The following is a 14365-nucleotide window of genomic DNA, read 5'->3' on the forward strand; positions in this document are numbered from 1 at the left end:
ATGTGTGTGACCCCTTGGGTCCCTGGCCAGTCAAGACTCCACGTGGTCCTTGACTTCTTCACAGGTCCCCAGCGCCTAGGACAGTGCCCACCCAGGGTACTGGAAGCACTCAGTAGCTATCAAATGAGCTAATTAAAACAGTTATACACAACAGAATTACCCTTGACCTGAATCTTAGGTATGGGGGGGCGTCCATAAATGGATTTTCCATGAAATTTTACTTTTGTGTCAGAAATGCCATTTGAATGCATCATGGATATTTCCAAATTGTATTATGCATTGTATTAATTAATACTGGAGTACTCCATCCAAACATACTTCACCTGCTGACTCAAGGATGTCATTATGAATAATAATTGGTGTAATTCTTATGTGGGCAAGCAAAGCTTGTGGGACTGCCTTTGTGTTAATAACTGCGACTTAGAACAGATAAAAACTAATATTCTAATGGCTTTTGTAGATCTGCCTACCCACAGTTATCTGAGTAATAGCTCAAGACTGGCTCCCTTTCTCTTATCAGGAAATGCAAATGATCTTTTGGGCAGGTAGTCATCATTTAGTAGCTTTTGTTTTCAGGTTCAGAGAACTGTCTGGAAAATCTAGAAAATCAGGATTTTTCTTTCTTTCTTTTTTTTTTGGACGCTTGACCTCTAGAGAAGTAGGCATATTATAAAATAGGTTACACCATGTAATTGAAGGCGTGTGCTTATGATAAAATTTTCATCTCCAAAGGAGAATTGTTTTTTTTAGAGTTTCCCATTTGTTTGCACTGTTTGCAGTGTTATCATAAGCAGCCTTTAGTAACCATAAGCAAAATTCTCATAAACTTGAATTTAATGTAATAAAACTACATTTGTTCTGCAGTGCATAGTTAAGGGAGGCTTTTGGAGGCGGGGGGTTGCCTTTCAGATTTTTCTCTTTCTGCACTTTATTCCACTCAGAAGGAATTAATTTCTAAACATTAGAAGATGTTTTATACCAAGATAGGTCTTCCTGTAACTAGAACTACAAAAATGTCTTCATTTTCATTAATTGAGAGATGTAAATTTTTTTCTCTGTTTTTGACCACGTTCTTCCACAATCTCTTATTGATTGGAAAATGTTTTATATTGAGACAGGTCTTTCTATAACTAGAACTACAAGAATCTCTTCATTTTCATTAATTGAGAAATGTAAATTTCTTCTCTATTTTTGATCACATTCTTCCACAGTCTCTATTACTGTTATCAGTTCAGTCCTTTCCAGTTCAGGATGCCTGTGAATTCAGACGAGCACGAGGAAGTGGTTCCTCTGGGATTCAGGATTATGTGTGGCATTTTGTTTTGCTTTGTTTTGTTTTGATGTTCCACCTTGCTTATCTGTGTTTTCTACTTTTCTGAAATAGTAAGCCTATATTATTTAAACAATACATTACCAATACATAAGAGTATAGAATCCTGTTTATATTCATTTAAGAGTTGGGCTTAATTTCATAGTGGTCTAAAATAATAAGATGCAATTAAAAAAATGACAAGAAAAGGGAAAAATAAACCCAATGTAAAAATATCACCCAGCATGATAAACCCAAGTAAGAAATTAAATTTCTGTGTAAATGTAAAGGATACAGCTGAAGAGAAATCCTAAAAGGCTAACAGTTACATAGGCAAGATTTTTAGGTAGGAGTCAGTAGGTAGACAAGGAAAAAATGGGCAAATATGTACCTACTTGGATTATGTGTAACTGATTCTTGACTATCAGTGAATGGGTTGTGAAGGTCACGTATCCCCTAAGAAACAAAGTTCATCTAGAAAAGTAAGTTTGAACAGTTAATTTTATAGTTAGTAATACTATAAGTGTGCATAATGCTGATATCCGTTTTCTTAATACTGTACAATTAGCATAGGAAAATAGGGGGGTTGTATTTTTGTAGCACGTGTAATATGTTAATATCTCTACCGGGGAATGAGATCTTTATCTTTAGAAATCCCACAAATTTCTGTTTCCAGAACTGTCTCCACCAAACCCGTGGTAGCACTACAGATACATTAATAACATGGAGAACCTGATGTGTCCATCACCAGCTCATATTAACAGTAGCATCGCCTGGCTCTTCTGGTGGTTTTTGGTTTTCTTCTTTTTCTTTTTTTTTTTAAATTTAGGTGTTATGCTTGATTAATTCACCTAGTAACTCATGTAAGTTAAAATGTATCAAGCATTTATTATGTATCATGCATTGTCTCATTTATTTGGCTTCTCACAGCAACTCATAGTTGGTTTTATTATCATTCCCATTTTACTGATGATGAACCAGAGCATGAAGAAGTCAGGTGCTGCTGCTAATCCGTGGCAGACTTGGGCCTCGTTCCCTAAGAATTCTGTTCTTAATCACTATGCTGTTTATGTTTCTGTTGACTGTAAAGTTCATTTACGACAGAGTCCCCTTTCTCACCCTGGGAGAGACCTTCCGTGGATACTTGAAACTGTGATTCACTGTGGACTTGGGTCCAGGGAATTTCAGCTCCCAAGCTAAGTTCTCATAGACCATCAGAGCACACCCTCAGTTATTCCACATTTCTAATTAGAAGAAGACTTTATAAATAAACAGAACATGAATTATCATAGTGGTTCTAAAACATAAGATGGTAATTATAACTTGAAGTCTTCAAAATGGAAGATTAAGAGCTCATGTTTTCAAATCTTAGATGATGACAACATTGTACATCCTGCAGTTTAATTTTGCCAACTGATCCTAGACCTTCAGGCAACATGTCTAACACTGGATACTTATTTCCTTTGTTAACAAACCTTCACGGGCAGTTCGAGGTACAAGATACAGAGAGATTACTAGATAGTCCCCACCTTCTCAAAGAGGCTGCCAGATATAAATTAGTATTTGTTAAACTGAAGTTGAACTGAATATAACAAAAGAGAATTTCAGAAAAAAGGAAGCGTGATCAGCCTTTACTCATCTAGAGCGGGCAGGGAGAGGAGTCTTTGTAGTGAGAGGTGAGGAAGTTACAAGGAACCAGCGAAGGGCATTTCAGGCAAATGGTTGGGGCACTTAGGAAAGAGTTGAAGAGTAAATAAGTGGTGAACTGGAATAATCAGGGAAAAACTCCTTTTTTGGAGCGATTTGATGAAGGACTGGGCACCCTCTTCTGTACTCTGATGGTTCCCTAGCTGAGCTCTCATTTTCTTGTGTGTCTTCCCTGCTCGACTGAATTTCTTGGGGCTGGGAAATGCCTATTGTCTGAGTTTTTGAGATCTTGGGTGTTTCGTGATTGAGAAGGATTGTGAACGTGTTTGTAAGCAGTGAAGAAGAAAGACAACAGTATATGAGGAACGTGGCTCTGTGTTCCTGCTTTCTTAAATAACATTTAACTTTAGAACATTTTTTTGTTTTTAATAGGTCCATTTCAGTTACATCTTGTCACTTCCCCCAAAAGTGTCACATTGAGTATAGCTTCAAGGAGTCGGAAACATTTGTAGTGAGGTCAGTTTCCTCACAAATGGGGTTGTGTCGTATGACTCCTCTTCAGTTATATTTCAAAAGGTGGCAGGTTGACATTTTTATTAAGTTCTATAGTGTTCTATTAGTTACGTTCTTATAATTCATAATTCTGTTTTGGAAGAAATCCCTTCGAGAGTCAGAGAAAAGAAGTCAGCCTTAGACATCCATGGTGATACATACATTGCCTTTTATAGTTCTCTGTAGGGTTTCCCATATACAGGGAGTCAACAAATATTACTTATCTGAAGAGATACTTTAAGGTAAACATTTTATTATCAAATATATTTTTAATCCATTTGCTTTAATTGGATTTCATTGGCATATATATAAGACTCTTCTCTGGGAGTTCAGGGATTTTTTTTTCAGCCTAAAATTATAGCACTTATTTTTCAGCCAGAAACATTTTTTAGTGTATTTACATGTTTGTTTGATGTTGCTTCACATAGATAACAGGACCGTGTTGATGTGAACAGAATATTCATTTTGATGTGCCTATAAACCCGAAGCTTTGTCTTTCTTTAGTTAAACCAGGTTCTAGAGAAAACTTCAAGGATTCTAACCAAGTCCTAGGTTATACCACCAGAGACTGTCTTGGGGGCCAGTCTGTTCCAGACTTCCCAGTGGGGGCTGCAGGTGGAGATCCCGAGAGGAGCTGGGGATATGGTGACCATGAAGTGGCCCCATGGGGATGAGGTTATAGTGGGTTATAGCCTCATGGGGATGAGGCTGTAGGGCTCTAAATCTGATGTTTTTGGAAAGGCAGAACATTTAGATCTTTAGGTTTTTATTTTCTTGGCATTTCTGGATTCTCAAATCCTGGCAGCTAACTGGAAATATTTAGAAACATTATGCACCCCCTTCCGTTTGCTGCCCCCCACTCAAAAGACACTTCTAGAATCTTCTTCTCTCAACAGGACTGTGACCACCTGTCATGGTCTCCATCACCTGACTCAGGCCCCAGTCATTCCCCCACCCCCGGGCCACCACGATTGTCACCCAGCTTTTCTCTGTGCCCCTGTTTCCCCCCGTCCCCACCAAGTCTGTTCTCAACACAGTGGCTCTTGGGGTTCTGCTGAGACCACGTGTCAGTTAGGTTTTGCTCTTTTTGTCCCACAAGCCTGCTGAATACTGTGCCCAGGCTCTGGACTGTGGCTTTTCTAGGCTCCTGGAGCCAAAAACCAAATGTCAGGCTCACCTTCTGGTTCTTCTGGATCACAGTCTGACAAATACAGGCTTCCAAGTAACTCTCTGATCGCTTCAGAGAGATGGAGAGAGTGGGAGGTGGGAGAGCCGGGGCTGGCAGGCAGGTCTTCTCTGCACGGGCTCACTGGCTGCAGCCTCGGTGGCCACTGCCCGAAGCAGACCTCCTCCCTCTGATTCGCTCACATTTACTTTCTGTTGGACAGTGCTGCTCTTACTGTTTGTTTCTGAGAGCCTTGGCACTCTGCTTAGTTTTTATTATTGCAAACTGTCTTATTTTAAATGATACATGTGTTTCCCTACTTGTAACTTTCCCATAGGTGAGCATTTGGAAGGTCTTTTACTTCAGTCCTTAGCACTTGGTACCCAGTGTATAGTAGGTACACAGCAGACTGGTGAATGGACGCTCCCCTTTTGCTGACCTTTTCCACATGGCTTCTAAACCTTACACCAGTCTTCATGTCATCCAACACCCTGCTAGCTTCCGGGGACATCTCTGAGCTGCCAAACTCAGACACTTTCCAGTTTTCTCTGAGCTCAAAGCTTGCAAATGGTAGGTGCTTGGTAAATTAAACGCATGATTTGTGCCTCTTGGGTTTTTTGTTTGTTTGTTTTTCCTGGTGCCTACTAGAGTTCTAGAAGAAACTGCTGCTAAGCTGCTGCTAAGTCGCTTCAGTCATGTCCGACTCTGTGTGACCCCATAGATGGCAGCCCACCAGGCTGCCCCGTCCCTGGGATTCTCCAGGCAAGAATATTGGAGTGGGTTGCCATTTCCTTCTCCAGTGTATGAAAGTGAAAAGTGAAAGTGAAGTCACTCAGTCGTGTCCGACTCTTAGCGACCCCATGGACTACAGCCTACCAGGCTCCTCTATCCATGGGATTTTCCAGGCAAGAGTACCAGAGTGGGGTGCCATTGCCTTAAGGTAAGCAAACATGAGCTCTTTGGATTTTCAGCTTTCTTCAGGATGTATGTATTCCAAAGCAATTTCTAGTGAATTTGGAATCACTGTCTCTATCATTCCCATCTGTTAGTAAGGGTAATCAAGAGCTGATATAACTGATGTGCTTTATTTGGAGGATAAGCAATGAAAAAAGACACATTCCCCCTTTGTAGACTTTGTTTGAGTCTGTTGACCATCCTCAGGTTCTTTGTACTTTGAAAATTGGGTGGATTTTCTTGTTCTGTCTGCAGTTGATACTAAGGGGAGAACACAAGACTGTGAATCTATTCATGAAATATGCTTTTAAAGTTATTCACTTTTTTTTTTATGTTGCTGTATGTGAGAGAAAACAGAGGTAAAGAGAGAAACTAACTTATTTAGGCATGATTGTTAATTTTCTTTTTATTTTCTGTCTACTTATTGCTTTGGATAAATATACTGGAATTCTGCCAAAAATTCAGGTGGATGAATACTAATTTTGCTGAAATTAGATGGAACAGCCATCCTCTGCCAATTTTCTGTCTAAATTATGCAGAAATCTGACTCTTGCAAGACAGAAATCTGGTCAAAAATAGAGTCCTAATTTTCTATTTAGTCGGTAAGACCTTCAGCAGACTAATTGTTCTTGTTTAAGCTTTTCTTTTTCAGGTAGCGAAAGAAATCCAAGAAAAAGGAAATCCAGTCCAAGTTACTTGCCATTTCTCTCCTGTGACCCAAATGTAGATTTGTGGGGTTAAAGAACATGACATTCACAATTTGTCTGGTGCAGAGCAGCAGTGAGCCTCAGAAAACAATTAGTGCATCTTTCAGACGTATGGTAGTTACTGAATAATTACTCAAATAATGGTCAGTAATGGAATACAAAGGGTTATCTCTTAGCTAATCCTCGAGTAATGGAATTGGTGTATCTCTGATTTTTCTCTTGGCCTTCCAGGGTTCAGAAGAATGAGACAAAAGTGATTATGGGAACTAGAGGGAGCCACTGGAGGCCGGCAAGGAAAAGGAGACCTTATCTGAAGCAATTAATCAAGAAACTCATATTGTGGGACAATTATTCAGAGCTAATTCTAAAATAGCTTCAGAGCCCCAGGTCTTGGGATATTTCTTCCAGAATTTTGTCAAGGTCATTTAGAGCACAGGGACAACCCTGCATTAGAATAAAGGTTTGGTTAAAATCATGTGTACTCCCTACCTAGAAGCCTGTGCGGTATAAAAGCATAGCGTCAATCATCAACTACTTAAATGTAGTTGTTATTTTTTACTTTATTTTTATGGTGGCAAACTGTGCAAAATAGAATGAGGTATCATCCCAAGGATAAACGTCCTTTCTTGATGTACTTTAAGTACATTGGCCTCTGGCACGTGTCTGTTTGCTTCACCGTGTAAACTGGGAAAGCAGTGCTGATATGCAAGTTCAGTGACTTTTTACATGTGTGTGATTTCATATAATAATTGATTTTCTATTGAGTGTGGTTGTGTTAAATCTGACTAGTCCTTTAGCATTTTTCCCCCGAGTGGCTAGAGAACTGTTATTTTCTCAGGAATCTGGTCTCAGCCCATATGTCACTTCCTCAGTGAATGTTCTGCCTAAAATAGCCCTTTCCCTCCCCAGACCTGTGATCCTGTTTTATGAACTTCTGAGCACCTAATCACTATGAAATATTGTTTATACTTACTAGTTGCCTATCCAGTGTACCGACATGTAAAGTCTCTGGGAAGGGAAACCTCGTCTTTTGTTTACTTAGGTCCGTGTGGCCTGCTGTATATTGATCATAATAAACATTTGCTGGGTAAAGGAAGGAATGAATGAATGAATGAAATGGCCTTTATCTTGTGACACTCTCCTTACCCTAGTGCCCTTCCGCTTTCACCTCCGCCACCACTGTTTTTTTGGCCATTCATGGGCAGGTGCAAGGACATTTGGGTTGTGCATGTTTCTGAGTCCAAACATGGCGACACCCTGCCTTCTTATTTCAACTCAGACTGTCGACAGGTGTGCTTTCTCAGTCTATTTCTTGCCATGCTTCTCGCATTTTTGGCTTGTTGGTGATTCTGCTCTCCAAAGTGGCCCCCAGGCAGGATGCTGGCTGGTGATCCCGAATGCAAGAAGACTGTGCTGTGCTATATGGTGAGAACAGAGCAGCTCCATGCAGTCGTGGTTACAGAGCCATTGGCAGTGAGCTCACTGTGAGTGAGTCCACATATATATTAAATGAGATGCCTTTAGACAGAAACACACATGAAACAAGATTACATATTGATCTGCTGTCAGAAATGTGACCAGAACCTCTGAGGAACCTAGCCTTGTATTTCCTCTGGGAAGAGTGGTTCAGTTTTCACTAATTTAGTATTTGCAGCCCCTTTGTAGAACATAACCACCATAGATCACACAAATCTACTGTTCGTGTGAACACATAGTTAACATGTTGCTATGTGGCAAGCTACCTCAGGAATCAGTGGCTTAAAATTACAACTGTTTACTCACTCACAATCCTGCGAGTTGGCACTTGGGGTTGGCACAGCAGTGCGGTTCTTCTGCTGGGTATGGATATACTTTTGCCATCAGCTGGTGATCAGTGGCCTCCCTTATATGTCTGACGGGTGTGACCGGGGCTCTGAGCAATGCGTTTCTCACCTCCCAGAGTCTAACCAAGGCTCATTCGCTCTAGGGGTTTGCAGGTCTCCCAGGAGCAGCAGGAGGGCAAGCCCCAGTCTGCAAATGGTTTTCAGTCCTCCGCTCGTGTCACTGTTGCCAACTCTGATTCATCAGCCAGAGCAAGTCACACAGCCTCCCAGATCAAGTAGGCTCCACATCCTGCCAAGACCTAGAGTCACCCATAGAAAGGGCATTGGGGCAGGGAGGAAGGGGTCCCTCTGATACTCAGAAGCCAAAGAGGCAGTGCTGGCTGTTGCCTGGAATGGGCAAGAAAGGAAACAGAAATTCACAAAGACTAAGCAACCACACCACCAGTGGTGGGCAAAGGCAAGTCACACACGTCTGCATGATGGCAGAGTTTCTATTCTCTCTCTCTTCCCTTCTGATAGACCACTGGCTGATTTGCCTTGTTTGACTAGCTCTGGGGATGGAGAATCAGCAGTAAGATTAGCCTCATTGCTACAGGAGAGCAACAACTGCCGTCATCTGTCTCGGAAAGGATTCCATACCCTGTGCGTAGTCTTACTGTCGTGAGTATAAGAATGTCCTGGTGGGAGTGACTTGTGAATGTGTGGGGCTCGATCTTGGATTTGATCTGCACGAAAGGCTTACATCCTGGGATATGGAATCTTAGTTGTAATAGAATTTATTCTGAAAGACTTAAAGGCAGATGATTAAAATATTAGAGATATTGACGTTGTCTGAAGAGATCTCCTTGTATTTATTTCTTTCAAAAAAAAAATCCACAATATTGCCATAGCTAGGCCCTATTATGCTGTTGTAATCATAGTTGCACCAAGAAGGGTGATTAACGATAGCAATTTATTGTATCTGAGGAGGAGAGAAAATAGGAGATGTTGTCGTTATCATAAATCATATCATAAATAACCCAGAAGAAGCACTCAGAGCGCCCGTGTGGTGTCAGCAGCCAGCCCTCTCAGGCACGCTCGCCCAGGGTGTAGCCATAGAAACCCCAAAGTCATACTGTTATCTTGGCCTCGCTGCAGTTATGTGATACAACACTATTAACATATAGATTAGGCCATTTATAATACCAGGTGTCATTTCAGGTTGGCCTGCTTATATAGCATTTTAGTTTTTTATTGTGCCAAATGTTAGTGAAAAAAGTGCTTTTCTGCAGGTCAGTGTATATATAGGTATTTGTAATGCATCAGCTTCACTCTGCTATTAATTTATTATGTTATTGATTGGTTGTACTGTATGAATTGTCATGGCCTAATTGTCTTGTCTTTGCTAGTAATTTCATTTCTTTTTCAGGTAAATAGCTTGGTTTTGAAAATACCTACCCACTCATACATGTTGAGCTGTGTTTTAAAGGGTCTAATTTCAGTCATGTTATAGATAGGACAATTTTTAAAGTATCTTGTGAAGAGACAGATGGGATGTAAAAAAATTTTTTGGCCTCATTTGGAACTAAGAGAGAAAATGTTGGCTGGACTGGGTGGTTTTAATGCTGCTGCTGCTCTTCCTGCATTTCCAAGGTGTCCCGTGTCTGCCTGTCATTCTCCAGCTGCCCAAGGTCTTTGTCCTCGCCCCATAGCATCCTGCTAGAGCCTGTCCCTCCTCAGAGCACCCTGGGTACCAGACCCTCTCAATCCTCAGCATTCTATCAAATTGCTTCACTGAAGTTTCACTTACTCAGAGTCTCCTTACCTCAAAAAGTAGGGTAGACTCAATCATTTGTCAGGTTTACAGTCTTAAAAATATTCTGGCAGCAGCATTTTTAAAAATACAGCCCTTATCCAAGACATGAATCAAGTGGTCAGAATGCCAAGCTCTGAGGCATGTGATCAGAGAGATATTAGGGGCAGAAAGGGCTCTGTCCTGCCCTATAGAGCATCCCCCTGCATGTGGAGATGGCCCTAATATTAGAAATCTTAAGTTCTTCGAAGCAGGAGTCAGATGTCAATCTTATAGTTTGCAGATGGGGAGACTCAGGTCTGAGAAAGTCAGTGGGCTGTGCTAGGTCAAGTTGTGGCTCTGGAAACAGGCCCCAGAGGCAGTTTCCATCAAGCTTCCTCTCTGGTGGGCCTTGGGGTTTCTGTTCCCATGTCCCTGGATGTGACAGCTTGTGTACCGTATGCCAGTGCCTGCCACGGCACTTGAATCAGTGGCCACACAATGTGGTGGCTTCTTCAGGATAGGAAGTCATGTCTCATTTGACTGTGTGTTCCTAGGGCCTAACATAGTGCTTGCTCTACTGGTGTTTACAAGGCACTTGGAAGGTGAACGGATAAATGAGTGATGAGTAAGGAGTGAATGAATGAATGTAAATAGTTTTGAGTCACTCCAACTGGTTGTAATAAACATAATATATAGAAAGATGTTTTCTGAAAAGCGTCCATTTTAAATCTTTTCATATCTATTATGAAAACATTAGTATGCATAATCTAATTAGACAGTGGGAAGGTTTCTGTCATTGTTGCTGGAAATTAATTTCTGCATGTACATTTCTAAAAAACTACATGAAATCTAGTTTTAAGTACATTTAGTTTTTGGTGAGATGGACAGGTAGCATTTTATTGTCCTTATAAAGTTCAGAAGCACAAGTATATTTTCTGCTTGAAATCATGCATCTGTATAGTTAACGAGATAAAAACCTTTCATGCCCATGCAAACAATTTCCTAACATCCATCATCTTTTAAGATTATAGTATTTCTTTAAAGGCATTTATTATTCTGGTTTAAAAGATTTTTCTTAAAAAAAAAAAGATATTCTGAATCAATATTTTTAATAACTTAGTAGTGTGTTAGTCATTCAGTCATGTTAGGCTCTTGTGACTCTCTGGACTGTAGCCTGCCAGCCTCCTCTGCCCATGGAATTTCCCAGGCAAGAATACTGAAGTGGGTAACCATGCCCTACTCCAGGGCATCTTCCCAAACCAGGGATTGAACCCTGGTCTCCTGCATTGGCAGGCGGGTTCTTTACCACTGAGTCACCTGGGGAACAGGTACCCTTGCACATGTTAGACCAAAGAGGAGGCTGCAGAGAAGTTTGGTGGAGAAGCATGTTTTGCTCATCACTCCCGTGGGAAATGTAGGAAGTGTGGATTATTTATCTGTGTCATCAGTGAAGGAAGTTGGAGTGGTGTTTGTAGCGTCTCCCCGACTCCTCTTAATATCTGTGGAATTTTTTAAACAATGGACATCAATATAGATCCATTTATTTTCTTACATATCATTAAAAGAATCTGACAGTTGTTCTGCATTAGCAAAATATTGATTTGGTAAATATGGGTAAAAGCTATTTGTGAGTAATTTGTAGCACTTAGAACTTTTCTATCAGTTTGAAATTATTTCAAGTTGAAAAATTTTCACAATCAAATGTTGACTTGAGATCATTGATTGTTTAAAGAGAGATTATCTCTAACTCCGTCTTTTTCTGCATTGTTGTAATTTTCTGCTACCAATTAAAAATATTTTAAGTGATATTTCTAAATGTGCAGATAAATTTGTGCTGAATCATTCATATGTTGCTTGCTGCTGCTACTGCTAAGTCGCTTCAGTCGTGTCTGACTCTGTGCGACCCCATAGATGGCAGCCCACCAGGCTCCCCCGTCCCTGGGATTCTCCAGGCAAGAACACTGGAGTGGGTTGCCATTTCCTTCTCCAATGCATGAAAGTGAAAAGTGAAAGTGAAGTCGCTCAGTCGTGTCCGACTCTAGTGACCCCATGGACTGCAGCCTACCAGGCTCCTCCATCCATGGGATTTTCCAGGCAAGAGTACTGGAATGGGGTGCCATTGCCTTCTCCATATGTTGCCTATTGTTCCCATTTTGACAAATGAAAAAGTATTGTTATATATGGACAACGTTTGACAGAATGAGAAGTTACTTCTTAATATGTCAGGTTTTTACTTAGATTGGATTATAGTGTTCACACATTTTAGTGAATTTATATGAAGAGTAAGGTTCTTGGTAGTAGACATGAATCTCTCCCAGTAATTTAACATTAAAGAAAAAAATACGGGTTCCTACCCTGGTTTCTACGTTGTTCTTCATATGTCATCTTTTTTAATGGCCTTTTTTTCCTCTTAGAAGTGTAGGACTTAAATCATAATTTATGGTAGTCTTTGATGAATGACGGTGCTACTAGTCAATTATAATACATATCAGCATTTTGAGTAAACCCTCTCACAAAGAATAATCAGATCAAAAGTCATCACTGTTACCTTTAGCCAAATCTTAGCATAAGCAGGAAGGGAAACACCAGTTTTGTAAATAATTCTTAACCCTACCTTTGGCAGCATGACCGTAACACTTCTGCAGAACTAGCCTCCTTGAGTAAAATTTCTGTTATCCTTCCAGAGTCTCCCCAACAGCTCCAGACTGCTCTCACTGCAGGATAGAGTTATTAGGGCAGATGACTGCAGTGATTGTCCACTTGACCTGTAGATGCTAACTCCAGACTTGCCCTGTTATGTGGTCTTAGAGAGATTATAGTGAGGAGAGCTTTTTTTTTTTTTTTTTTAATCTTCTCAAAAAGGATTGTAAAGTCAGTTTTAAAAGGTTTATCTCTTTTATTGTTCATTGTTATTATTTAGTAGTTTGAATACTTACTCAACTCTAATTAGCAATTATTTTTCACTGTCCTCACAAGATAAGCAATACTAGGGTGTCCCCATCTTCTGGATCAAGGACCTGAAGCACTGAGAAGTCAAAAAGAACTTATTTTAAATGTCACAGTAATTTTCCTTGAGCTGTTTTTTTCCCCCCAATATTTGTTTGTTACATGGATTCGGAAGAGTCTTTCCCTCTATTTTAAACATTTTTAAACAGTAGAAAGTGAGTTCTTAGTTCTCTGGAAATAATCTTTAAAATACTTCTCATATCAAGTAACATCACCTGTTTGACTTTAGAGCACAGCTTCTGTTCTTGTATCTATATTTGTGTTATATTAGAAAGAGTTGTGACTCAAATTTTTTTTTTTAATTTTTTATACTATTTTTTATACCTTTGTGTAGTAACATGTCAAAAGATCAGGTATCTTGTAATATTAAACTTCTGTTAACCGAATTATATGCTATTTTATAATAAAGCTGTTTCCATGGATAAGTATAGGAAAATGCTAAAAACCACTTTTAGGGTATTTTCCAGATTTTTTGTGAATTGTGCTCATTACACACATACACACAATGAGTACTTCATTGCCATTCACCTGTAATCAAGCTGAAATTAACCTGCAAGAGGGGGTTTGGGTGACAGTAGAGAATAAACCATTCAGTAGCTATTACATATTTATCTTATTCCAAACTCTTAGACCACAGAATTAAAATAACTCATGTAATAGAAAACCAGACACTAATTATGCAGAATCATCAATTAAGTCTGTTTGAACAAGCATAAGCTAGATCAGTTGTATTCATTTGTTTGCACTTTGTAATATTTTAAAAATAAAATATATTTGCTCAAGTGGAAAACTTTCAGTACCAGAAGAATGGATAAATAAGCATGGTGCATTTCTACAACAGTGAAAATGAACTGACTACAGCTACCTGCATGGACATAAGAGATGCCCAGAAACATAATGTTAGGGGGGGAAAAGCTGAAAGATATTATAGTATGATACCGCTTACATAAAGTTCAAAAATAAGTCGCTGCATACAAATGTGGTAAAACTGTACAGGAAACAAGGGAAGGATAGTAAAAAGAAGAGGAGTTACCTGGAATGGGGTGGAGAGGAGGGGGGAGAGCATCCATCAGAAAGTAACCAAGGGGCGTCTCGATGGCGCTGCTAGGGCTGTCTTCTTGAAGTTGGGTGGTGGTTTTACAGGTACTCATTCATCGTTATGCTTTATGCCTTGCATGCAGTCACACTCTCTGTTATGTATCTGTTTCTAATTCAGAAAACTGTTATATTTTCACACTTTTCCTGTTCTTATTAAAGCTTAAGTCTTTCTCTTCCAGCAAAATCCCCTCTTCCATTTTGATTAATTTTGATGCCACCATTGATGCTTTCTTATAAAATCTTTAAGCATAAAATATTTGTAAATTAATAAAAAGAAGCATTTGTGTTTTTAAGTATTTTTATAATTCATTTATATTCCTCTAAAGCACA

General features: G+C 39.7%; 1 protein-coding gene across 12 annotated transcripts in view; it reads left to right on the plus strand.

The window, feature by feature from the left end:
• TAF3 (TATA-box binding protein associated factor 3) overlaps positions 1 to 14365 on the plus strand; it is a 122718-nt gene that overhangs the window by 71853 nt on the left and 36500 nt on the right. Inside the window, exon 1 of one of the 12 annotated variants that reach the window (XM_086334830.1) lies at positions 8269 to 8799. The exons of the other annotated variants lie outside the window; for them this stretch is intronic. The gene's annotated coding sequence lies outside the window, so the exon portion shown is untranslated. Of the gene's footprint in view, positions 1 to 8268; positions 8800 to 14365 lie in introns of those variants that run through there. 12 annotated transcript variants of the gene reach the window in all.

The sequence above is a fragment of the Bos grunniens genome, chromosome 13, assembly GCF_055505025.1.
Source record: "Bos grunniens cultivar Pamir isolate PY7600 chromosome 13, Bosgru_T2T1.0, whole genome shotgun sequence".
In the NCBI taxonomy this organism is placed as follows: Eukaryota; Metazoa; Chordata; class Mammalia; order Artiodactyla; family Bovidae; genus Bos; species Bos grunniens.